Source organism: Convolutriloba macropyga, chromosome 8 (genome assembly GCF_964194025.1).
Source record: "Convolutriloba macropyga chromosome 8, txConMacr16.3, whole genome shotgun sequence".
NCBI classification, from domain to species: Eukaryota; Metazoa; Xenacoelomorpha; order Acoela; family Convolutidae; genus Convolutriloba; species Convolutriloba macropyga.
In genome coordinates, this window is record NC_134475.1 from 25,570,327 (window position 1) to 25,597,179 (window position 26,853).

At 32.5% G+C, this 26,853-nt stretch overlaps 2 protein-coding genes across 4 annotated transcripts in view; both read left to right on the forward strand.

Moving 5' to 3' along the window:
- The first annotated feature begins 236 nt into the window (after nt 1-236).
- LOC142344630 (NADH dehydrogenase [ubiquinone] 1 beta subcomplex subunit 9-like) overlaps nt 237-26,853 on the forward strand; it is a 412,587-nt gene continuing 385,970 nt past the window's right edge. For all 3 annotated transcript variants that reach the window (XM_075396441.1, XM_075396439.1, XM_075396440.1), the window contains exon 1: nt 237-250. The gene's annotated coding sequence lies outside the window, so the exon portion shown is untranslated. The remainder of the gene's footprint in view (nt 251-26,853) is intronic.
- LOC142344629 (serine/threonine-protein phosphatase 2A 55 kDa regulatory subunit B delta isoform-like) overlaps nt 237-26,853 on the forward strand; it is a 136,508-nt gene continuing 109,891 nt past the window's right edge. Inside the window, exon 1 of the mRNA XM_075396438.1 lies at nt 237-249. The gene's annotated coding sequence lies outside the window, so the exon portion shown is untranslated. The remainder of the gene's footprint in view (nt 250-26,853) is intronic.

Here is a 26,853-nt window from a genome sequence, read left to right on the forward strand (position 1 = left end):
TCTTCCTACATGTTTCTGTGTATTACATAATTCTAAATGTTTATTTAATGCATCTTCTGTTCTAAATGATACACAACATTTTAGACATGGATAACATATAAGTTTAGATGATTTTCTTAATAAGAATGATACATCTTTACATAGGAAGTAATGATTATCCCAGAATAATATATTACATCCTTTAGGATCATTATGATTAATTAAAACAGGATTAATAGTTTTATTTTTCTTTAGATTAAACTTATTAAATAATGTTTTATCTTTATTTAGTTCTTGTATTTTCTTTAAGTGATAATAATCATATGGGGCTGTAACTCCTATTGGTAATTTTATCTCATTAATATATTCTGGTTTTTTATAATTACTAACTCTACTGGGATTATGTGGCGCAGAATGTAGATAAGCAATTAGACACCATAGCAAACACTTATTATCAGTATTATGTATATTAATTATATATCTAGATGTGAATGGTAACTCAGTATCACATCCACCACTAGGATAAAACCTATGTATATACATTGTCCTTTTAACAAATCGTTGCATGCTCCATCCAGATTGATTCAATTCTTGTTCCTGCATTTTTGTCTCTAGTTCCCCATTCAATAAATCCAAGTCATGTGCACCATTATATTGCCTAGTCATTAACCTAAAGGTGAATTCGTTTTCTTCTAACTTATCATCTGTAGGTTTTGTATGCTTAACTACATCAAAGGTGTTAAACTTAATATGGGGATGTATGTTATGCAATGACTCCAGTATATTCAAGAATTCCTCATTAGCACTCTCAATAATTTTATTTCTATTATACATTCGGTCATTCTTTTTATGTTTAAGTGATTGAATGTGTCTGTTATAATTCTTTCGAGTCATCTCTTCATCACATTCTTCACATCTAATCCTATTTGTTTTAGGCTTTTTAACATAGACAAAATCATCAAATGAGTCTAAATCTGAGTCCTTATCTTTATCAGAATCTACATCTTTATCTTTATCCTTATCCTTATCATAACCTAAATCCTTATTGGTGTAACCACTTCGTGGATCTAAATCTGGATAATATTTTGCTTCTGCTTTTCGCAATGACTCACGCATATCTTCTTCTTTTGTTTTAGTTTTGCATCGTGTTTATCATATGTTTCTTTTATTTCTTCATTTATTTGATTAAACCTTCTGATTGATTCTAAAGATTTTTCTAATTCTATCTTTTGTCTTTCTTTATCAGTGAAACTGCTTCGCAGATCTACTGGTTTAGTTTTATTTTTTAACATTTGGACTGCCATACTAGAAGCACTAGATTGGACTTGTCCATGGGATTGAGCTTGTCCATGAGATTGGACTTGTCCACTTCCAAATTGAGCTCGCTCACTTCCAGATTTGACTTGTCCATGAGATTGAGCTCGCTCAATCGTGGAATGAATGTAACCGGTATAATCTTGTTGATTCATTTTTATATGCCAAATTTTGAAATAATATTATTTATATAGCTTTTCAATACTATTAAAATGATTAGTACCAAATTTGATAAATGTAAAAATAAGGCTGGGTGTTGGAGTTGTGATAAATGTCAAAGTAAACCATTCCAATATTTCATATGTAATGAAATCATAACATATAGAGAAAAACATAATCATATGGTTGTTCATTTTAATAATCCCAATCAATATTTAGTATGCAGAATGTGTAAAGTAAATAAACACATCTCTCAGTATAGATTTAAACATTTCTATTGTAGGTTATGCATATATCTCCATAGTTATAGGTTTCATCATACGAAAGAAAGATTCTCAGAACATGCAAAGAAATATAATATCAGCGATGCTGGTTTCCAAATCCACGAAGCTGATTCCCAGATTGAAGTAAAGCTATAACTAATTATAATAATTTTATTAAAGTATGAATTAACAATTAATGATGATAGAAAGTTTATTGAAGCCGCTATTAGATTATATAATGTTTGTGATAATTATTTTTATAAAAAATGACTAAACTAGAAACACTTATAAAATTAAACAATCTAGAAAAACAAAACAGAAAGAATAGATTAGAAGATAAATTAAAACAACAAGATTATTATGGAGAAACAGAAGAGTTATTTGATCCTTTATCTAAAACTATCAGTGAAACTGCTTCGCAGATAAATGCAAACAATGAACGCAATCTAGCATTCAGTGAACAAACATTTAGAGCAATAGATTGGCAAAATCAAGAGTTAGATAAACAAACTAAGATGATAGAGCAAACTAGAAACGGGGCATTAATGAAGCCAAATTTAATGAAGCGGGGCATTAATGAAGCCGTTTCACTGATGGACGAAGACTCATGAAGCCGTGGAGGAAACTCAAGATATGGCACCAGTTTATGTTGATACAAAAACAGCCAAATTTCTTCATGACATGGGGGCTCAAACTAATCCTCAATTAAGATTAGAACTCATAGATTTGCCTACTAGGAGCTATAAAATGAATGGTGTTGATATAACCCTAGAACAGGGTGCATTTTTAGTTAGGGATAATGTATATGAGTTTTCAGAAGGATTTACTGATTTTCTTACTAAATCAAATATAACATATGATAATGTTGAGGAAGATGAAAACAAAATTAAAAGGTTTTTAAAGGATATTGGATATGATTTAGGAAAGGGGATAAGAAAAGTGCTAGATATAGAGCAATAAAACGTATAATAGCGGCAAAAAGTGATGTATATGGTAGGGGATTGAATAGCAACCCAGATCAACAAAATTGCCACCACTACGTGGATCAGGGAACCTGCTTTGCAGATCCAAATAGTTTAATAGAAAGATTAGAATTACTAATACTAGAAACAAAACTTGGTCATGATGGATTATATGATGAAATGCTTGATATATCTAAGCAACTATTATCTATGAATATTATTAATCAATACCAACTAGATAATTTTGTTTTTAACTATGGTAAATAGGTGAAACCATGACTACGTCCATGAGCAAGCTCACAACTTCGTTGATCAGGGAACCTGCTTTGCAGATAGGTGAAACCTTGACTACGTCCATAAAAAATAAGGAAAAACAACAACAACAACAACAACAACAACTAGCTAAAGAGGTATTCAGTCCTCGAATAACAAAGTTTAGAAGAGAAAGAATAATACCATTATATAAAGATGAAACATGGTCAGCTGATTTAATTGATAAGTCATCTCTAAGTAAATACAATAATAACTATAAGTTTATATTAACAGTTATAGATATATTCACAAAATATGCATGGGCTATTCCATTAAAGAATAAATCTGGTTTATCTATAACTAATGGTTTGGGTAGTCAGGTTATAAAGTAGTCACTACCTCTATAAAGTTATGGGTAGATAGAGGTAGTGAGTTTTACAATAAATCATTTAAATCTTTACTTAAAGAATATGAAACCGGCAAAGCCGCTTCAGGGATAGAGCTATATTCTACTTATAGTGATTTAAAGGCTGTGTTTATAGAGAGATTCAATAGAACATTATTACACATAATAAATAAACCTATGTTCATCAAGGGCGATGGTAATTGGGTAAATATATTAAATGATGCTGTTGTAACATATAACAATAACATTCACTCAACAATTAAAATGACACCAGTTGACGCTTCTAATAATCCTGATAAAGTTGAATACACTTTTAGTTTTCAGAATATTAAGGGTAAACCTGGCTACGCCCAACCTAAACTTAAAGTTGGTGATTATGTTAGAAATGCAGATAAACGTAATATCTTCTCTAAGGGATACACTTCTAATTGGAATAGGGAATTGTTTAAAGTTAATGAAGTTCTAAAAACACAACCACTAACATATAAAATAGAAGATATTAATGGTGAGATAATAGAAGGTAAATATTACGAACAGGAATTATTAAAATCCGAGTTTGACTTTGAATCTAATAATAAGGTTTTGGAATCATTAAACACAGACCTACGGTCAGCTACGAAGTAGATCAGGGAACCTGCTTCGCAGATTGACCTGCGGTCCTAAGTCTAATTATAATTCTAAGTCTATGTCTAATTGTAAGACCAATTATAAGTCTAATTACAAGACTAATGTAACAAGACTAAGTCAACAAATGAAGTCAGAAATACTGTTAAGTTTTGTAATAAAGTTTCTGCTGATACTATCTCTAAATATAATCAATTCAAACAAGAATTTCATAATAATAAGTTTAATCAGAATATCACTAACATACAACTAGATGAAATGTTTACTACTGGGCTAAAACAATTTAAAGAAGTTAACAAAAAGACTAATTCTTTTATAGATGAAGCCTTTTTAAAAAATAAAATGACAATAGTACAATATATAATTGCTATACTTTTACGAAGTACGTTACTTGATAATAAAGAGAAAGACAGTTTTGAGATGCATTATGGTTTTAATCAAGAGGATATAACAAAAGAAATAGAAAGTTTTTTATTAATGAAAATAAGTAAAGCTATGACGGAGTCCATGACTAACCCAACAGCACCGAGTGAGAGATTACTATATCCAGATTTGTCATCAGTATCAGAAAGATTGATCCGCGAAGCGCCTGAGAAACAGATAAATGAAAAAATCCAAGCTAATAATAAATTGAACAACAATATTAACATTATAAAAGATATTAGAAATTATTATGAAACTGAAACTGATAACTATAATAAGAAATCAAGTAGATATAAAGATTATATTAACGTAGCTGAGATAACAGAAATACTTTTATCATCAATAGCAACAACTGCAACAACAACATCAGTTTCATTAACAGGTATAGGATTAGCTTATTCTATACCAACAGCTTTTGCTACAGCAACTGTTTGTGGTTCATTATCAAAAACAATTAATACTAAATTAGAAATGAAATTATAAAGTATTCACAAATGTATATTTTAAGTAAACAGTTTAGTGATAAGTTTACTAAACTATATACTAAATCAATGAATAATAATAAAATAGATAATGATGAGTATAATGTATTTGTTAAGTTATATGAAGAATATAACAAGAACAAGAAAAGTAAGTTGATTTTTTTTAGATTAAAGATATTAGTGTTTAGTAATAATAGTATGTTTAGTAATAATAATATTAGTATCAATATCTATCGATAATCATAAATATAATATAATCATAATCATAATCTTAGTTATAATCATAATCATAAATATAATATAATCATAATCATAAACATAAATATAAACATAATCATAATCATAATCAAATAATTATCTTTTCTTTGTACCTAAGTATAACCCTCTACCTTTCTGTACTACTTTTATACCTTCACCAGTAGTTGCAAATTTAATTAAATCAGGTGTGGCTGATAAAGCAGCTCTAGGGTTTCTAGATGCAGCTGCACTTCCTATTTTACTTGCTATTTCTAATGCTCTTACTGAATTATTAGCAACCTTCCTTCCAAAATTAACTGTAGCCCTACCAACACTTATAAAGAAATCCTTCAATCCCTCAGCTTCTATTGTTGCATCAGATACTGTCATTGATTTATTCCTTCTACATTTAGTGCAGGATCCTCTTATCATCTTAGTACCTTTTGAAGTAATAGCTCCACTTATATTATTAGTACCACTATAATGTCTACCTCCAACACAATATGAATTAGTTTTGAACTTATTTAAAAGACTCATTTCTATATATAAAAAATAATGGAAGTTAGAAAGTATAATCCTTTTGTTGTTATTAAGCTTAAGCCTAAGCCCAAACCCAAGGTTAGGTCTAAATCTAAACCAAAGCTTGAAGCTGGAGGTTTATCCAGGATGGATGGAGTCCTATCTCTAGAGAATAAAAAGAAATTAGATATTATTTATGCCAAAGGTTTTGTTAATACTAATAAGAAATAGTTAGGTATTAACAAGAGTAACAATTAGAGACTAGCTATAAGTATGAGTATAAGTATATGGTTATGTACAAGTAAAAGTATATAATTATAACAATAATTATATTATACTATAATTTTAAATTATCGCTAGAGTTATATCTAAAATTATAATTATCGCTAGAGTTATATCTAAAATTATAATTATATCTATGGCTTGAATTATATCTATGATATTATATCAACCATCTTATTACCATCACTATTCACACTAATAACCTTTCTAGTTAATACTAATGCATGACATATAACATCTGCAACTGCAGCACTAAATTTAAATTTAAGTTGTATTGATTGTGGACCTATATGATCACTTTGATATCTAGTATCAAATACATATATTCTATAACTGCTTTTGAATGTTCTATGATTTTTATATGGTTTTATATTATGTGGTAGCCCATTATAATCTTTATTAAAGCTGACAATCTCTTTAAAAGCCTCATTATAATTATTGGTTCCATAATTAATACTCATTCTATCCTCGGGATAAAACTCACTACCAACAATCTTACAATAACTTTCAGTAACATTCATTATATCAAAGGTACTTGCATCATGAGTTTGTTCATAAACATTATTAATTTCAAAACCAACTATTATATATTGTGGTTTTTCCATACCACTTTCCATACCTAGATCAAACAAGAAGTTAGTAGCATTGGGTACATTCTTATAAAATGTCTTTCTTTCATAATAACTAAAGTCTGCATTATTCTTTTTACTTAAACCCTTTTGCACAATAATTCTAATACATTACCGGGATCAATACTAGGCACACACCATGATGTATCTCTAATTTCTATATTACCATCATTAGCAACTGCACCAGGATTAGCATTAACTCTAAAAAGAGCTCTCTCAATATTATTCCTTTTTAATGTTAGTTTAAATCCTAAACCATATATAATCTTTTCTAAATCATTTACAAAACCAAATAGATCACTCATCTTAACCATCATATACATATGACCTCGTTCTGCGGCAATAGGGTCACCTTTAAGTTGACTGTCTCTATTTTCTTGATTTCTAACAAAACCACTCTCATATTCATCATTGGTACTAGTTAATAACTTATACATCAATAGATTAGGATGACAATGATCTATATATTCAATAGTCCTACCACCACTAGTTTCAAGCTTAATTGAACTAAACAATGCCATCATACCATAATTAACTAATCTGACATTAGCATCATTAGCAAATACACCACCAGCATCATCTGATACAACAAACTCTATCTCTAGATATGAATCACGTAAATTTAAATGATTCTCTTCTCTATTGAGAATGATTTTAATATTAGTATTAACCGTATTCATTGTTGCTAGATTATTAGGTTTATATTTTGTAATCTTACTTTTATGTATATCATTATTATAACCATAAGTTGTATCCAAATTAAAATCCATTTTTATAAGATAAAAACAGACTGATTCACGAAACGGTTTCACCAATAGTTTAGTGTTAAGAGAACTACAAATTATACACGAAGCTTTAACTAAAACTAAAGAAGAGCATACACTTAACTTTAGAATGATAAAACCAACAGAAAAGTTTAACTTTAGTGAACCTATGCTTAATACAACAAAATTAGGTTTAATTAGATTATCTGTTTATAATTTGGTGTTTAATGTGAATAGAAGGAACAATCAATTCATCTATGCTAGTACTGTTATAGAAGATGATGAAGCTTTACCTCGGGCTCTTAGCTCTGACCCTAACCTTAACCCTATCTCTCCCTCAAGCCCAAACATTACATCTATACTTAATTATAATTATAAAGGAATCCCATTGCTATATTCAACTATTACACCGGGAGCATATGAGTTAACTGATATAGCAGAATTAATCAAAGAAGAAACTGATGGTAACGTTATAATAGAACCTGATAAAAATACGATGAAATGTTTAATGGAAATAAAACAAGGAGCACTCAGCTTTGATATAGAAAACTCACTAGCCTCATTACTAGGATTTAGAAAAATAATTTATAAAAAAGGTAGATATAAATCTCAGAAAATTATTGATATTATGTGTTTCAATAATATTAACATTCATTGCAATATTATATCTGGAGCTAAAGATAATGGTAAAGATACAGACATACTATATACTTTTAATCTAACTGAACCACCAGGCTATCTAATAAATATTATACCAACTAATATCTTATAACAAAATGTAACTAAAGATAGAATAGAATATATAGCGTTTCATATTAAAGATGAGCATGGAAGACCTACAGACTTTAATGGTGATGTATTAAGTTTTACTTTACATTAGTGTTAACAACTTCGTTGATCTGGTGTAACCAGCAACAACTTCGTTGATCTGACGTAGTCAGCAGACTGTTTGTGTTAACAACTTCGTTGATCTAGTGTAACTAGCAGACCGGAGGTCCATTTGATTTAGATACAAACTTAAACATAAACTTAACTACAAAACTCTCCGATCCCAGTTAATTCTTAGTTTACCATTAATATTTTTATTTTTAGTTATATCAATGACCATATAATTATAAGGCTCTTTCCATACCTCATTACTTATATTAGCAAAATCATTATAACTAAGTTCAACATTATTAAAGAAATCTTCATAAATAGATATGAGAACTTTACCTCTTTGTTCAAATAAAATAAATAGATTACAGTTCTCTCTAACACTCTGCCTATCCAGAGAGAACAGGTTTTGATTAAAATATACAATATTGCAATTATTATGTCTACGTCTACAAAATTATTCGTTAATAACTGGTCCTTTGGCTCTAACATCATCGAATATCATTAGTTTCTTTAGGTCTTTGGGTAGTTTATTGGGAGATGGTAAATCGTTTATAATTTTAATAAATTCTATAATTGCTTTGGGGTTTATTCTTTCTATACCATGGTACTGATCGCCAGTAGGTCCAATGATGTATAGCTTTTCAAAATATATACTAGCTAGAAATAGTTTTTTTTAATAAGAATGTCTTACCACCTTCACTAGGACCAGATATTATACATCTAAAGTTATCTGGGAATGTGGCTTCAGTAATTATATCATCATCATCATTTAGCCATGATTGTAGATCATCATTTATATTAACAGAGATCGGTGAAACCGCTTCGCGGATACTGTTAGTAGGACTATTACTTTTGCTATTAGTATTATATTTACTCCTTTGATTTTTTTCATCAAATAGATATATAATTATCTCTATCATTATCGTTATCATTATCATTATCACTGTCATTATCAATATCATTATCATTATCATTATCATTATCATTATCATTATCATTATCATTATCATTATCATTATCATTATCATTATCATTATCATTATCACTATTAGCAAAGCTACTTCGTAGATCATAATCATTATCATTATCAATGACATTATCCTTATCATTAACATTATCATTAACTTTATCCTTATCTTTATCACCACATCTACTACAACCTAAACAAAAACACTCATTATATATTCCTGGATATCTACATTGATTAACTAGAATATTCAAAGCACTTTTAATTCTAAATCCTCTATCAATAAGATAGATCATGTATAAACAATAAGCCCCACAATAAGATTCATCATTTTGTTGTATTCTCTCATTAGAGCCTAGATCAACATATTCTTCTAGGAATAATGGCGGGGTTTCTACGCCAAAACTATCAAAGTAATACTCAGGACCATCTTCTCTTCTTATAACTAAAACCCAATGCGTACCTTCAGTTGGATGTAGATTTACAATAATGTTAGAGTTAGGTTCACTTACCATTTCTGGTTTATCATATCTCATTACAATTTCAATTGGGGATAGGCTTATATCTTTGCCTATATCTTTTATTCTGATATCACTCATAGCATTATTATCAATATTAAATTTATTATTGACTTCCTCAAAAGTTAGGATGAGCATTTTTATAGAATAAATTTAATATATAAAAATGGATAAAGGCGGTATACTTTTTTTTCTTATTATTATAATTGGAGTTTGTTATATAATATATGATTCAATGCCAAGTAAATATACAAAACTAGAAGAAAGCTTTGGTGGATTTATGAATAGGAGTCTAGTTAGATTTGAATATGAAAAGTCACCATTACATACTATTGTTTATGGTGGAACTGGTACAGGCAAAACATATTTTATCAGACAATATTTAAAATTATACTCAGTCCAAAATCAAGAACAAGACCAAAAGCAAAACCAAGACCAAAACCAAAACCAAGACCAAAACCAAGACCAAGCTAAAAATATAGTTATAGTGTGTAAAGATGACAGAGACTGGATAGATCCTGAGTCTAATAAGCTTTATACTGGGTTTAATAAATGTGATATGAATATGATCTCAAAAAATAATATGCATAAATTTCAAAATTGTGTAATAATACTTGATGATATGGGTAATAGGTTAAATAAAGATATAGCTTATTATTTTACTAAAGGCAGACATTATAATATTCAAATGATTGTAATGTGTCATAAACCAGCTCAAATAATTAATACAGCAAGAATGAGTTGTGATACTATTTATTTAACAACTTATAATGGACCTGATCTATTTAAAAACTTTAATGAGATATATAAATGTGAACATGACTTTAGTAAAATAGTTAGTGAGTTAATTAGTAACTATTATAATCGTACAGATGGAATGTCAGATGAACTTCGTTTTGGTATAATTAAATATAATAAAAAGGAAAATACTTTTATTATTATTAATAGTAATAGAACAATGATATATGATTCAAGAGTTGGTTTCCTTGATTTAAAAGCTCTTAGTTTAAAAGATGAATTAGAAAGAGAAGACATAAATAGATTAGGATGACAATGATCTATATTTTCAATAGTCCTACCACCACTAGTTTCAAGCTTAATTGAACTAAACAATGCCATCATACCATAATTAACTAATCTGATATTAGCATCATTAGCAAATTCACCACCAGCAACATCTGATACAACAAACTCTATCTCTAGATATGAATCACGTAAATTTAAATGATTCTCTTCTCTATTGATAATGATATTAATATTAGTATTAACCGTATTCATTGTTGCTAGATTATTAGGTTTATATTTTATAATCTTACTTTTATGTATATCATTATTATAACCATAAGTTGTATCCAAATTAATATCCATTTTTATAAGATAAAAAAAGACTGATTCACGAAACGGTTTCACCGATAGTTTAGTGTTAAGAGAACTACAAATTATACACGAAGCTTTAACTAAAACTAAAGAAGAGCATACACTTAACTTTAGAATGATAAAACCAACAGAAAAATTTAACTTTAGTGAACCTATGCTTAATAAAACAAAATTAGGTTTAATTAGATTATCTGTTTATAATTCGGTGTTTAATGTGAATAGAAGGAACAATCAATTCATCTATGCTAGTACTGTTATAGAAGATGATGAAGCTTTACCTCGGGCTCTTAGCTCTGACCCTAACCTTAACCCTATCTCTCCCTCAAGCCCAAACATTACATCTATACTTAATTATAATTATAAAGGAATCCCATTGCTATATTCAACTATTACACCGGGAGCATATGAGTTAACTGATATAGCAGAATTAATCAAAGAAGAAACTGATGGTAACGTTATAATAGAACCTGATAAAAATACGATGAAATGTTTAATGGAAATAAAACAAGGAGCACTCAGCTTTGATATAGAAAACTCACTAGCCTCATTACTAGGATTTAGAAAAATAATTTATAAAAAAGGTAGATATAAATCTCAGAAAATTATTGATATTATGTGTTTCAATAATATTAACATTCATTGCAATATTATATCTGGAGCTAAAGATAATGGTAAAGATACAGACATACTATATACTTTTAATCTAACTGAACCACCAGGCTATCTAATAAATATTATACCAACTAATATCTTATAACAAAATATAACTAAAGATAGAATAGAATATATAGCGTTTCATATTAAAGATGAGCATGGAAGACCTACAGACTTTAATGGTGATGTATTAAGTTTTACTTTACATTAGTGTTAACAACTTCGTTGATCTGGTGTAACCAGCAACAACTTCGTTGATCTGACGTAGTCAGCAGACTGTTTGTGTTAACAACTTCGTTGATCTAGTGTAACTAGCAGACCGGAGGTCCATTTGATTTAGATACAAACTTAAACATAAAGTTAAATACAAAACTCTCCGATCCCAATTAATTCTTAGTTTACCATTAATATTTTTATTTTTAGTTATATCAATGACCATATAATTATAAGGCTCTTTCCATACCTCATTACTTATATTTGCAAAATCATTATAACTAAGTTCAACATTATTAAAGAAATCTTCATAAATAGATATGAGGACTTTACCTCTTTGTTCAAATAAAATAAATAGATTACAGTTCTCTCTAACACTCTGCCTATCCAGAGAGAACAGGTTTTGATTAAGATATATCATATTGCAATTATTATGTCTACCTCTACAAAATTATTCGTTAATAACTGGTTCTTTGGCTCTAACATCATCGAATATCATTAGTTTCTTTAAGTCTTTGGGTAGTTTATTGGGAGATGGTAAATCGTTTATATTTTTAATAAATTCTATAATTGCTTTGGAGTTTATTCTTTCTATACCATGGTACTGATCGCCAGTAGGTCCAATGATGTATAGCTTATCAAAATATATACTAGCTAGAAATAGTTTTTTTTAATAAGAATGTCTTACCACATTCACTAGGACCAGATATTATACATCTAAAGTTAACTGGGAATGTGGCTTCAATAATTATATCATCATCATCATTTAGCCATGATTGTAGATCATCATTTATATTAACAGAGATCGGTGAAACCGCTTCGCGGATACTGTTAGTAGGACTATTACTTTTGCTATTAGTATTATATTTACTCCTTTGATTTTTTCATCAAATAGATATATAAATTTATCTCTATCATTATCATTATCATTATCATTATCACTATCATTATCATTATCATTATCATTATCATTATCATTATCATTATCATTATCATTATCATTATCATTATCAATATCATTATCATTATCATTATCATTATCATTATCATTATCATTGTTAGCAAAGCTACTTCGTAGATCATAATCATTATCATTATCAATGACATTATCCTTATCATTAACATTATCATTAACTTTATCCTTATCTTTATCACCACATCTACTACAAATTAAACAAAAACACTCATTATATATTCCTGGATATCTACATTGATTAACTAGAATATTCTAAGCACTTTTAATTCTAAATCCTCTATAAATAAGATAGATCATGTATAAACAATAAGCCCCACAATAAGATTCATCATATTGTTGTATTCTCTCATTAGAGCCTAGATCAACATATTCTTCTAGGAATAATGGTGGGGTTTCTACGCCAAAACTATCAAAGTAATACACAGGACCATCTTCTCTTCTTATAACTAAAACCCAATGCGTTCCTTCAGTTGGATGTAGATTTACAATAATGTTAGAGTTAGGTTCACTTACTATTTCTGGTTTATCATCTCTCATTACAATTTCAATTGGTGATAGGCTTATATCTTTGCCTATATCTTTTATTCTGATATCACTCATAGCATTATTATCAATACTAAATTTATTATTGAATTCCTCAAAATTTAGGATGAGCATTTTTATAGAATAAATTTAATATATAAAAATGGATAAAGGCGGTATACTTTTTTTTCTTATTATTATAATTGGAATATGTTATATAATATATGATCCAATGCCAAGTAAATATACAAAACTAGAAGAAAGCTTTGGTGGATTTATGAATAGGAGTCTAGTTATATTTGAATATGAAAAGTCACCATTACATACTATTGTTTATGGTGGAACTGGTACAGGCAAAACATATTTTATCAGACAATATTTAAAATTATACTCAGTCCAAAATCAAGAACAAGACCAAAAGCAAAATCAAGACCAAAACCAAAACCAAGACCAAAACCAAAACCACGACCAAGCTAAAAATATAGTTATAGTGTGTGAAGATGACAGATACTGGATAGATCCTGAGTCTATACTGGGTTTTATACTGGGTTTAATAAATGTGATATAAATATGATCTCAAAAAATAATATGCATAAATTTCAAAATTGTGTAATAATACTTGATGATATGGGTAATAGGTTAAATAAAGATATAGCTTATTATTTTACTGAAGGTAGACATTATAATATTCAAATGATTTTAATGTGTCATAAACCAGCTCAAATAATTAATACAGCAAGAATGAGTTGTGATACTATTTATTTAACAACTTATAATGGACCTGATCTATTTAAAAACTTTAATGAGATATATAAATGTGAACATGACTTTAGTAAAATAATTAGTGAGTTAATTAGTAACTATTATAATCGTACAGATGGAATGTCAGATGAACTTCGTTTTGGTATAATTAAATATAATAAAAAGGAAAATACTTTTATTATTATTAATAGTAATAGAACAATGATATATGATTCAAGAGTTGGTTTCCTTGATTTAAAAGCTCTTAGTTTAAAAGATGAATTAGAAAGAGAAGACATAAATAACTTATAGCATATATGAAACCACTCATGATAAATGCAACAGATAGAAATACCATCAATCATGATAATTATCAGTTTTATTTTAATAAACTTCTTACTTTAAAAAATATTAAAATACAGAATGATGTTCTAACTAAAGAAATGATTATGGGAAAGGGTATAAAAAGTTTATCAACTATTGGTGGAATTATAAGCTCAGGTTTAATTATATTTAGTTATATTTATCCTGATATAAAATCAAGAAATGCTGGGAGTGTAGCAATGGGAGCAAGCACAATGTTGAGTAGAGTAAATACATTGGTTAACATAGAGGAGGATATAGAGAAGAGTTGGATAATGATCTACGAAGTGTTTATACCAATTTACGAAATATAATACAAGAAGAATATATAAATGAAGAGATTGGAATTTTGAATAGAAAGGGAGGAAAATTTTTAACCAGACTATATGGAATTAATGAAGAATTTAGAGAAGAGATTATAAACTTTGTTAGAGATAAAAAGAATTAGACCTTGAATTGATTTTAGATAAGAGATTTAAAACTAATAAATTCAATACGTTAGGAAATAAATATTTAGCAGAGTGTATCACATCTAGATAATACTAAAGATAATACTAAAGATTTAATTGAAATCATGGCTAAACATTATCCGCGAAGCGGCTGCACTGATGGATAAAGTCCTATCCGCGCTATGATTAGGTAAATATTAAAGTTTACCCTATTATAAATGCTTTTAAAATGTTTAGAGTGTAACTATAAATACGGAAACATTGCTGTTTTAAAATATCATTATGAATCATGTCATTAAGATAAAACTAAGATTCTACCCTAACTCAGATCCTAACCCCAACCCTACCCCTAACCTTATCCCTAACCTCAACCTTAACCCAAGCTCAGAAGTTTTAAATAGATGTTGTAATAAGTGTAATTTTATAAAAACACTAAATAATTTTGATGAGGGTAAATATACATGTAGAAATTGTACTTCAGCTAAAGTTAGTTGTCCATTTTGTGCTTCTGTTGTGAGATATGATGGGATAAGGGCTCATGTAAAGAAACAACATCCAAATGTAGAATTAACTAGAGGATTTAATAGAAATCTGCGAACGGACGAAGTCCGTGGCAAGCCAAGCAGTTGGGGAATCAAGACCGAAGGTCCTTACACTGATCTGCTGCTGATCTGGGTGAGAAAACAATTAATACTAGATCTGTAAGTCCGTTAGTTATTAGCCAAACTGGGGATCTTCGAAGCAGTTATACTGATAGTTGTACGTGTAAATATTATAATTTTGTATCATTTCTTATTAATAAAGGAATAAATATAGAAAAAGTAAAAGAAAATGTAAATTTATTGAAGAGTATAGATAATTTGAAATAAAAAGTATAAAAAAAATTAAAAAATACCAAAAAGAGGGAATCACTCTTCATGAGCGAAAAAAGCGATCTTTTCTACTGGGGGATCACTCCGATAAGAGCGAATCACTCTTTAAGAGTGAAATATAAATTTTACTTTTAGTTTTTTGATTTTTTTGTTTTATTTTTTTGATTTTAATTGAATTTTTTTATTGAATTTAGAGCTAATATATAGTAGTGGATAAAACAAGGGATTCAGCCAATAGCAAACTTTGAAGTTAAAAGGTATAACTAAAGCCACTATTAAAAAAAACAGATTACAATTGAAGATTATACTAGTGCTATATATGAAGGTAAAAATAAATATGTAACTAATTATACTATTGATAGCAAAAGGCATCATTTAGAATCTAAGGAACAATATAAGATAGTTATAGATCCATTTGATGATAAGGGCATTAGAGGTACTAATGGTTAATTTAGGTTCTATCAGTGAAGCTGCTTCGCAGATGGGTCTTAGACCATGTTTCACCATCAGTGAAAAAAAACACTGACCACTGTGTTTCCACCGATCTCAGTGTTTTTGACTGTATACCCATCACAGTGTGTCCCATATACAGTCTCACAGCAGGGATCATCCTTTTTAAGAACTGTGAATTTGGTTTTTTATCTCACTTAGTTTTATAGTATTTCATCAGAGTCGGGGGACGTTCACTGGAGTCAGTGAGGAAGGAACCCCAAACCTTCCGTTTGCTAAAGCAACTTAACTAGACTCGATGATTTCACCACTACACCAAGTGAGACAAGAAATGATAGATTTTAAATATAAAAGAAGTGAATATAGAGTAGTGGATATGAAGGGAATTAGAGTAATGTGTATATGGGTACCGTATCGCGGCTCTATGTTGCGGAGGTACCCATATACACATTACTGCCATAGTCACCACACAACTTGAAACTCTTGGCAGCAAACAGTTTTCTGTCAAGCTCAGTATCAAGAGAATTTTGCCAGCACACCAAATGAAGGTGGATAGGAGCTTTAACTGGACTACCATCGACCATTGGTTCATTTCCTAAGAGTATTGATTTTGTCGCCACTCTACCTGAGTTAGCCAGACTAGAGGTACTTTAAACAAAAAAAACTACTCCAGAACCTGAATTAACACCCCAGCAACTACCTAGTCCATGAATTTCGTATCTTAACAAAACGTCACGCAGAACCACCTCCACGGACACGCAGAACGACTTCAGATCCACTTTCCAGATCCGTTTCCAGAACGAAAACTTAGCTGGGAAAAGTTGATAATCCCTATAGAATTGGAAGTCTTAGCGAAACAAAAAACATCATCCTTGATGCGGTTCTACCGGCACCACTGGAAGATGATAATTGACCCTCAAAACCCTATTAATAGAAAACTGTAATTGGATCTTCAGCTCACGAGATGCGCTCAAATTTCTCAAGTCCAGAAATAACAAAAATTTGACAAGCAGTGTTGACCACTTGCTTATAAGATCGATTTGACAATAGTGAATTCACAAACTTTGGTTTTAGCGGTAAATTAGCATGAAAACATATGAACTAAAGTTAGAAATCAAATGCAAAAGTCAAATTAAGAAATGTTGAAATATTGAAGCTTGAGCTTCAGCACTCCGCGACGAGAGGAGGGCGCGCTTTAAATTTACGGCTAAACCTGAATACTCTGGTAATATTTTAAAAACTATTTTAAAACACATTGAGTTTGTGACTTGTAATCTCTTTCGTAGTTGTTGATCTTCTCTTTGAATTGTAAGCTGCATTGTCTGTTAGGCAATCTTGTGAGCTGCTGGTTACTTGATTTGAAATGGATCGGTTTGATCTATTTGGCTTCTAATGTTGTTCTGAGTTGCAATTCGCCATCTCGCTCGCGGTTGCTTGACATCTAAAAGCTTATTGCAATGTTTTGACAGAATGCACAATCCTCCCACACAACGAGAGAAAAGGGTTAACAATATTATTGAATGTTAGGTGACTGTTGTCAGGAGATGAATAAGTGAAACATCTGGTGATAATGCTAATAAAGTTTGGAATTATGTTGGGTTTGTTGCTACGCTCCTTGAGTTGATCAGTTCTTCTTCATCTATGACTCTTGACAGTTTTACTGCAGGGCGAGTTAGTGTACCTGTTGCGGTGTGAATGTCAAATGATCTTGGTGTTCCGTCGGCTCCGTAATGACATTTCGTTATCCGTCCGAGGGGCCAAATAACTCTTGGTGTAAATTCGTTCAGAGTCCAGACTAAATCGCCCGTTTTGAGTTGTTTCGAATGTTCTCTCCATTTTGCTCTGCTTATTAGTTCTGATGTGTACTCTCTTTGCAGCCTTTTCCAGAAGTGGTCCAAAAGCGTTTGAGAATAGTTGAAATCTTTCTTCCTGAAAGTTTTCAATTTCGCTGTGAGGGGGGCTAAGGCTAGATGTGGTCGTCTAAGAATGAAGTGATGGGGTGTTAGGGCTTCTTCGTCGTTGTTTTCAGAAGGAACGTAAGTTATGGGGCGGGAGTTTAGGATGCCTTCCGTTTCTGTCACAATTGTTTGGAAAGTTTCCGCTTTCAGTTGCTGACTTCCTAAGATTATGAGAAGAGTTCTCTTTGCTGTTTGAATTATTCTTTCCCATACACCTCCGAAGTGTGGAGCAAGTGTTGGGTTCTTTTTCCAAACTATGTTTTACTGCGATAATTGTTGAGCAATATAGGAGTTGTCAATGCTGATATTATCCAAATTCATTACCTTTTTCGATGCTGTAAAATTTGTTCCGTTGTCGGAGATTATTATCTCTGGACATCCTCTCCTTGGTACAAAACGTCTAATTGCAAGCAAACAACTGTCGGTGTCTAGTCTATGGCAAACTTCCAAGTGCACTGCACGGGTTACTAAACACGTGAAAATGCAGATGTACTGTTTTTCAAGCTTGCGAGAATTATCCGCAATATAAAAAAGTCCAAAGTAATCTAATCCTACATTTATGAATGGGTATTGTTTTTCGGCGTCAGCAAAGCGAAAGGGGGAAGATCGGACATCATTGGTGTAATATTCTGAGCTCTCCATCGGCGGCATATGAAACATGTCCGACTGAGTCTTCTTAGGAACCTTCGAAGACCAATGATTAGAAATGTCTGTTGAAGGTGCGCTCTGACAAACTCCGTTCCCATGTGTTGGCAGCGGTCAGTGCGAGCGTCTTGAACAATTAACTGAGTGACACGGTCTTTGATGTCTAGTATTATGGGGTGTTTTTGACTCCAAGGTATTGACGCATGTCTCAGCCTTCCTTTGGCTCGCAAAACTCCATTTTCATCCAAAAATGGATTGAATTGAAGAACTGCATCCCTTGTTTCCAGTTGTTGTCCAGTTTGCATTCTCTTAATTGTTTTTCTAAAAGTGTTTTGTTGTGAAATCTTTATCAGGTAATTTTGAACTTCATTGTGACTGTTTAGTGTATCTCTTTTCCGTAAAATGTTTGTTGCTTTGTACACTGTTGTTGTCCGTCTGAGCAATCGTTTCCAATTTGAAAACTTTGTTGGTTCTATGACAGGGTTCATACACTTAGGTAATACTAAATTTGCCGTTGTTAAAAACTCTGTTTGATCAAAGTTCCAGTGTTCAGGGTATTGAAAGAGAAATTTTGGTCCTTGTAGCCACTTCTCTTTGAGCTCTGTTGGTTTCAAACCTCTGGTTCCATGGTCGGCAGGGTTGAAGTTTCCGGGTACATGTTTCCATTACTGCGCTTTAGAATGTTCCAAAATTTTGTTGACACGTTTAGCTACGAAGGCTTTTTGCCGTTTGTCGGAGTTTATCCATCCTAATGTTGCAGTACTATCCGTCCAGAAGTGAACTAAGGAAAAATTTATTGGAAAATGTCATTTACTAAGGAAAATGTCATTTCTGTGACTTCAAAACTAGATAGTCCGGTTCCCCTTGTGGCTGCCTCTAATTCAAGTTTAGGTATACTTGTGTGCTTTATGGGGGCTACTCGGGATTTGCTAATGACATAGTTCACAATGACATTCCCTTCAGTAGTTGTAGATCTCATATAAATAACCGCTTAAATTGCTATATTTGATGCATCAAGTGACGCATCAAGTGACATGAAGTTGTTGACTGGTCGTTGGTCCTGTTACAAGGCATCTTTTTGTTGTAATATCTGGCATGCTATTGAATTCACAAAACCATTTCTGCGGGTCACTATGAAATTTGGCTAGTACTTCTTCGTCCCATTTCTTGCCTTGTTTAATGACTGCCTGAAGAAGGCTTCGAATTCGTATCGCAAAAGGCGTTATCATCCCCAAGGGATCAAAAAGCGAAGCTGCTATTGACAAGAGTTGTCTTTGTTGTAATCGTTCAATTTTGATGTCTAAAATGGGTTTCCTAAATATGAAGGTGTCGTTTTTGACATCCCACTTCTGTCCCAAAACTCGTTGCGTTAATTCCGTATCTCTTCCAGTGTTGTCAATTAAAGGAAAACTTGAATCGTTGCTGAAGAATTTCGTTAAGTTGAATCCTCCTTTTTTAGTGTTTCTTTGATGCACGTTGTCTGTTCGATTGCTTCTTCTGTTGTCTGGAAACTCTGTAAAAAGTCGTCCATGTAAAAAATTATTCATTATGGATTGACTGGCTTCGGTTCATACGTGGTGATTATCGATGGTACATTTTCGAAGTACATAGATAGCACACGAGGGCGAACAAATTGCACCAAAAACGAGTTGCTTGTATTTGTATATTATTTCGGTTTCGTTTTTGTACCATAGAAACCTTAATGCGTCTTGATCTTCTTTCCTTACTGCTATCTGCATAAACACGGCTTCTTTATCTCCGGTAACTGCTATGGCAAACTGTCGAAAGCGTAGTAGCAGTCCAAATAAACTGCAGAGAAGATCTGGTCCAGTTAGAAGCGCTTTATTCAATGAATATCTTTTGTAAATAGATGCAGCGTTGGTTACACGACGAATCTTTTTCTTCTGTTTGTGCTGTACTGGATGATGAGGAAGATACCACAATTGGTTGCATGTTGGGGAAGGTTCTCGGTTCGTCTCCTTAACGTAACCTTTTACAATGTCGTTCTGAATTAAGCTGTTGTAGGTGTCGGCTAACTGTCTGTCTTCATTGAGGCGCTTTTCCATTGATTGTACTTGGGCTTTTGCTAGAAAGTAATTGTTAGGTAATTGTATGTTTTGTTTCCAGGTTAGTCCAATCTCATACCTCTCTCCGTTATGTTTTACTGTATCCTCCAAAATTTGTAGGGCTTTCTTGTCTTCTTTGTTTATTGTATTAGGTGAAGCTTGTTGTGCTTGTTCCTTCACAGGTCTAAAATAGTTGGAGCATTTCTTCGTCCAATATCGTCTCTTCTGACTTAACCCTATTGAACAAGGTTATATTACGATTGCATTTGTTCTTCTCTGTAAGTTGTCTATACTTGTTTGGGACTGGTCCTGTTATTATCCATCCTAATGGTTTGAGAACTCCGTACGGTGTTCCCGAAGGTCCGATTGTGTACTTGAGTGGAACTGTTGCTGTAAAAGCATCGGCTCCTATCAGAATACCTATTCTGTTGTCTCTGATTTGAGGAAAATTGATACCGCTTAAATGACCGAAATCCTTACAAACACTGTTGAGCATCTGAATTGGCACCGTCGGCATTTGAAAGTCTGCGGTAAAAGCAGCAAAAACTGGTAAGTTAATGATAGGTCTACTGCTGTCGATGGCTCCGATTCCAAGAAAAATTTTGGTTGTTTCTATCGTGTGTTCTTGGTATAGTGATGTTACGGGGATTGTAACAAATTTCCTATCACTGATTCCTAAAGCATCTGCAATTGTCCTGGTAATTTGCGTATTGTCACTTCCACTGCGTATTGTCAAGGATAGCGTAAGTTTCAATGGAGACTGTCTCCGAAAACACTGTTACCAGTATAGCTGGGAGCTGAACATGTGGGCAGATCCAACTGCTCGGCTGATCATTACTGCAAGTGTAGTTCTGGTGTCGGCTATTGCTGCCTGAGAAACTTTGCGAATCTTGGTCTGTTGAGTGCTGATATTGTTTGTTAAAGTTTCCCAAAGTTGGCTGCCGTTGCTGCAAAGTGGATGTTTTGGGCACTTGATGTGATTGTTCGTAATAGCAGTTCCGGTTATGTCTGTTGTAAGTGTTACTATTGTTGTAGATACCATTTGTGCTATTGTCGCTGTTGCTGTTGATGCTGTTGTATCGGCTTCTGCTGCGTTGCCGGTTGTAAGTACTGTTACCATTTGTCTAGTTTGGTGATTGTAGATGGGGTTAGTGCTGCTCAAATTTTTGTTCCACGAAGAACTGTTGTTTGTGAAATTGAACTGGTTTCTGTTCAAGTTATCTCCATTTTGTCGACATTCAGATGTTGATTGTTTTTGTCCTTGATTACTAGGCTGTGTTGTATTGAAATTTTTACGGTGTATTGTTGAGTGATGGAAACCGTTACAATCGTCTATCTGGCATCTGTATTTAATGTTGCATTGTCCTTTTGGATGTTCAGAAAGACAATTAGGGCAAAAGTTCAGCTTTCGCACTGTCTGCTATCTGTCGTACACGTTTTCACTCAAAATTTTTTGACCTTTTCTGAAATTGTGTACTTGTCTATCCAATCTTTGGAGTGAATCAAATTTGGGTTAACAAGTTCTTTGCTGATGACATTTTCGTTCAATTTTATTATCATTGCAGGAATTAGTTTTTCTTTGGCTACTCTGAGAACGGCGGATGATTGCAGGTCTGGCGTAAACCCGTGAAGAAGAAAAGTTTGTACTAATTGTCTGAGAAAAGCTGCAAATGAAATGAAGCTGTCTGGGCTGTCTGCAGAAGGCTTGGGCCAGCGTTCCAGTTTGTCAAGATATGCTGCAAAAACAGTTTGTGGTCTTCCAAATGTTCTCTTGAGTTCGGTTATTGCATCATGGTAAAATTTTCCATTATATGAGTATCCAAAAACGCTTTCTTTTGCGCGATCAGTGAGAGCGTTTTGCAGATAGGTGATTTTCTGTGCGTCCGAAAGGGACACATTATCTTGTATTGTTGATTTGAAATAACAATACCACTCGTGCCATTTGAGGGGGTCTCCATTGTATGTCTTCAGTTGTGTCCTTGACAAATTGATTTTTATGTGCGGGTTTCTCTGATTTGGTGTAAAATGCAGATTGTTAAAATGTTCGTTGTTGAATTGTTAGTGTGATTTTCAGGTGGTTGTGTAGCAGATTCGAACTGAACTGTTGGTTGTCTGACATTGGAGCTGTCTTCGTATCTCTCCATACTATTCTCTCTGATTTCGTGTTTTGCATGAGACTGGTTGCGGCAAGACCTTGTTTGTATTTCCGTGTCAGATGTGTCTACTGATACCGTTGGACGGCTGCAGGATGTCTGTGTTAATATGGTATTCTCATTGTAATGAGGTTGATTTCGATTCTCGAGTGAGAAAATGTTCCTATGCCTTGTTTGTTTTTGTCTACTCGAAGCAAGAGTTTGTCAATTTGTTAGGCAATTCTCCTGTTGTGTTGTTTGTTGGTCAGTTGTGCTTCCCACAATATTTTGTAGTTTGGATGCTTGGTTCTTTGAGGAAACTTTTGCACGCGAATCGTTTCGTTGGTTTGTCCTTTCAACGCTGTCACTGTCACTGTCGTCACAGTTGTCCTCTGAGGGACAATTGGTAATACCTTTTTGTGCTATGAGCGCTTTTGAATTTCTGAGTTGTTTATCTGGAAGTGATGGCTTTTAAATTTTGCTGAGTGATTTACTGTTGATGTTGTTTGGGGGTCCTGATTGTTTTTGTTGGATTTCACAAACTGAAATGGTTCGGTAAATTGATTATGCCAATTTTTTCCAATGCGGCCATTATGTTGATTGCTGTGGGTGCGCTCGGAAGGTTCAGGTTGTCGTTCTTTTCCTTCAATTGAATCTTTAGTTTCACTATTGGGGGTCTGTTCAATAAATGTTCGAGAAGACCCCTGTTGCAAACTGTTCCGGTCCCAATCTATTCGTTGATTACTAATTCCTGAGCTGTTGTTTGCTGTGTTATCTACAGTTTGTCCAACGCTACGCTTGCAAGATTTATTCGACACAACTGCATCTCTGCCATTCTTTTGCTGACTGTCAGGTGAAGAATTGTCGGTCTCATTTCGAACATTCAATGATTGATATCTATCAATGCTGAGTCCGATCTCATTTGAGACGGGACAACTGGTATTGCTTCTATCGGTCAATGTCGGGCATGAGTCTTGTTGATGTGATAAAGAGATTGCATTGCGCAGACTTCTATCTGATGATGATTCTCTCGAGTTATGTCTGTTGCGTAAATTGTATCTCCGTGTGATTTTGGGCTGCAATTTCATTGTGCCTTGTGTATCTGTTTGATATGAAGGCGCATACAGTGTTGTTTTTGTATTAGGAATGTCTCCTGAAGCACAAATTTTGTCCATCTTTGATTTAGACAAACCGTTCATAATTTTACCGAGTGTGGTGTTCTCGTTAGTTGTAAAGGTAGACTCGGAAATATTATCCAAAAGCTTGTCCAAGCATGCCTTATGTTCCAGAAGGGTTTTTTACGTGAGTTGAAGAACGTCAACGTCATCGGTCTGATACTGTTCCTCAATAAAGTTTACTGCTGATCCCCACTCAACCTCACGTCTCATGATTTGTTGGACCAACGTCTTTTTCCTTTTATTTGTTTTTGGTGTCATTTGTTTGTGTCTAATTGCTGTTTGGAATTGTTCAAGTTATTCTTGCTTAGTGTTTAATTAGTTCGCAGGTTTCAACAGTTTCAATTTCTGAGCAAATTTAAACAGCACTATCAAAGAGAGCCCCTGTATTGTTGCGCGCAAGAGTATTCAGTGTTACTTGAGGTTGGTAAAAAAGCTGCTCTTTCTACTTCCGTTGTCTGTTTTTTGTTTAGTATTCCCCAATCTGTATGCAGCGAAATGGGTGTGAGTTCTTATAATTGTCAGCCTATTTGCTGATAAAGGACTATTTTTACTTTTTTCGAAAAAAAAAATTCCTTTGTTAAGGTGATATGTTAAAGGAGCAAAAATTATCTCAGACCCGATTGTGCTTTTATGGTGTTGTGATATTAGTGAAGGTATGGTCTGAGTTTCTTTTATTTTAAACTTGGTTGGGTCTGTTGGACTTTGCAGATAGTCAGAGAACGTCATTTTTTTTAAAAAAAATTAATGTCAAAAAAATTTTTTTAACGACTTTTGATACGTGGGGTTACTACTTGACGATTAAATCTTCTCTGCAACGAACAACCTAAATCCGAAGCTTTGTCTTCTCTTTAACGTGCCCTCTGAAGTAGAAAGCGTTTGACTCTAATTGCCGTGTTCTTTCTTGCTTTACATTTTGTTGAGATTGAAAATTCCGAAACTTCGATATCTATCTACGATAAAAATTTTATTGTGTTTTTATTTTATCTATGTGTGCGTATGTGATTGAACACTATCTGCTTCAAAGCGGAGAACGATGTACACGCATCTACAGCTATTAAACTGTTTTCTAAAAAAGGCAGTGGTTTTTTGCTATAAGTTGTGATGCTTTATAGGCCTATTTGCACAATGAAACTTTTTCAATGATAACAAAGACGCGTGGACAAAGTCTTTTTGTTCATAAATATGATATTAGGTATATAAATGTATATAGGTAAATAGGTTTATATAGATATAGGTTACTTCGGATTGAGACCCTTTTACTTTTGTTACTCTGTTCTTTGTTAGAAAGATAGAAATTCAAAAATTAATTGCTGGCAAACAATCCTTCCTTCTCTTGTCATATTCTAAAACTATTTTCCTTCTCTTTTAGAATTTGTATTTGATTATGCTACTTCTGCATTTTTTCTGTTCTTCTTCCCTTTTGTGACTTTTGAAATTTCCCTCTCTTTTTTTTCGTATTCGCTGACGGGCTGTAGTTGCAGTTCTAAGTTGATCTAAAATAAAGAAAAGATTGAGTTATGTGAATAAAGAAAGTCGGTATTGAGAAGAATTCAAAGGTACTCCCTGTCTTCACGTCAATTTTTTTAATGTCTTTACAATTTTCATTTTATCTCAGAAGTTTTAGTTGCAGTTCGTTGTTTCGGGGTCACCAATGTTGACCACTTGCTTATAAGATCGATTTGACAATAGTGAATTCACAAACTTTGGTTTCAGCGGTAAATTAGCATGGAAACATATGAACTAAACTTAGAAATCAAATCATGCAAAAGTCAAATTAAGAAATGTTGAAATATTGAAGCTTGAGCTTCAACAAGCAGTGTTTTCTTTGTGGAAACTGGTCTCAATGCGATAAACTGACTGTTTGACTTCTTAATCTGAAGTTTGGTACATATGGGCGTTCATACGTGACGTGTTCATTACAAGCATTTTGAATATCGAGAGGCACAGAATTAATCTGTGAGGCTGACTGTCGATTTGGCGTGGTAAATATGAAAACGGAAGTTAGAAATCTAATAAAGATCGTGTTCCCTATTCAATAGAGATCTCGACATTCTAATTTCGACCAATTAGAGCTCAAAAAGGACAAAAACAAAACCCAGAATATCGCAAAACAAATAGAAAGTAAAGTTTCCACTAGGTTTACACAATTTTCACAATAGAAAACAACTCCCGACGAGGAGATTCAAAATGTTATTAAAGTGTTTTCGACAAGTACACAGAAGGATGAAAATTTTAACAATTAATTATGTCGAAGAACTTCAACCTAACAACCCTAGTTTGGAAGACAATTGTTTTAACCAATTTCTGAGCCAACAATTACATCAACAAACCACCACTGAAATTCAAAATCTTAAACAGATATTGCATTAATTTTCAATTATGCGTGTCCTATTTATTCGTGTCCAGCAAATAATTGCTATAGAGTACTTTGGGTAGATTTTCAATCTCCTCTCAGATGCTCTTCGGACTTTTGACATTGCAATGATCAGAATTGGTCCAGCCATTCATCGACCAGTTTTGGGACGGTGCCTAGTTCCTGCATTGTGACCATCTGTCTTTCAAAGTAGGATGTCCTACCGAAGACTTCTCAATCTGACA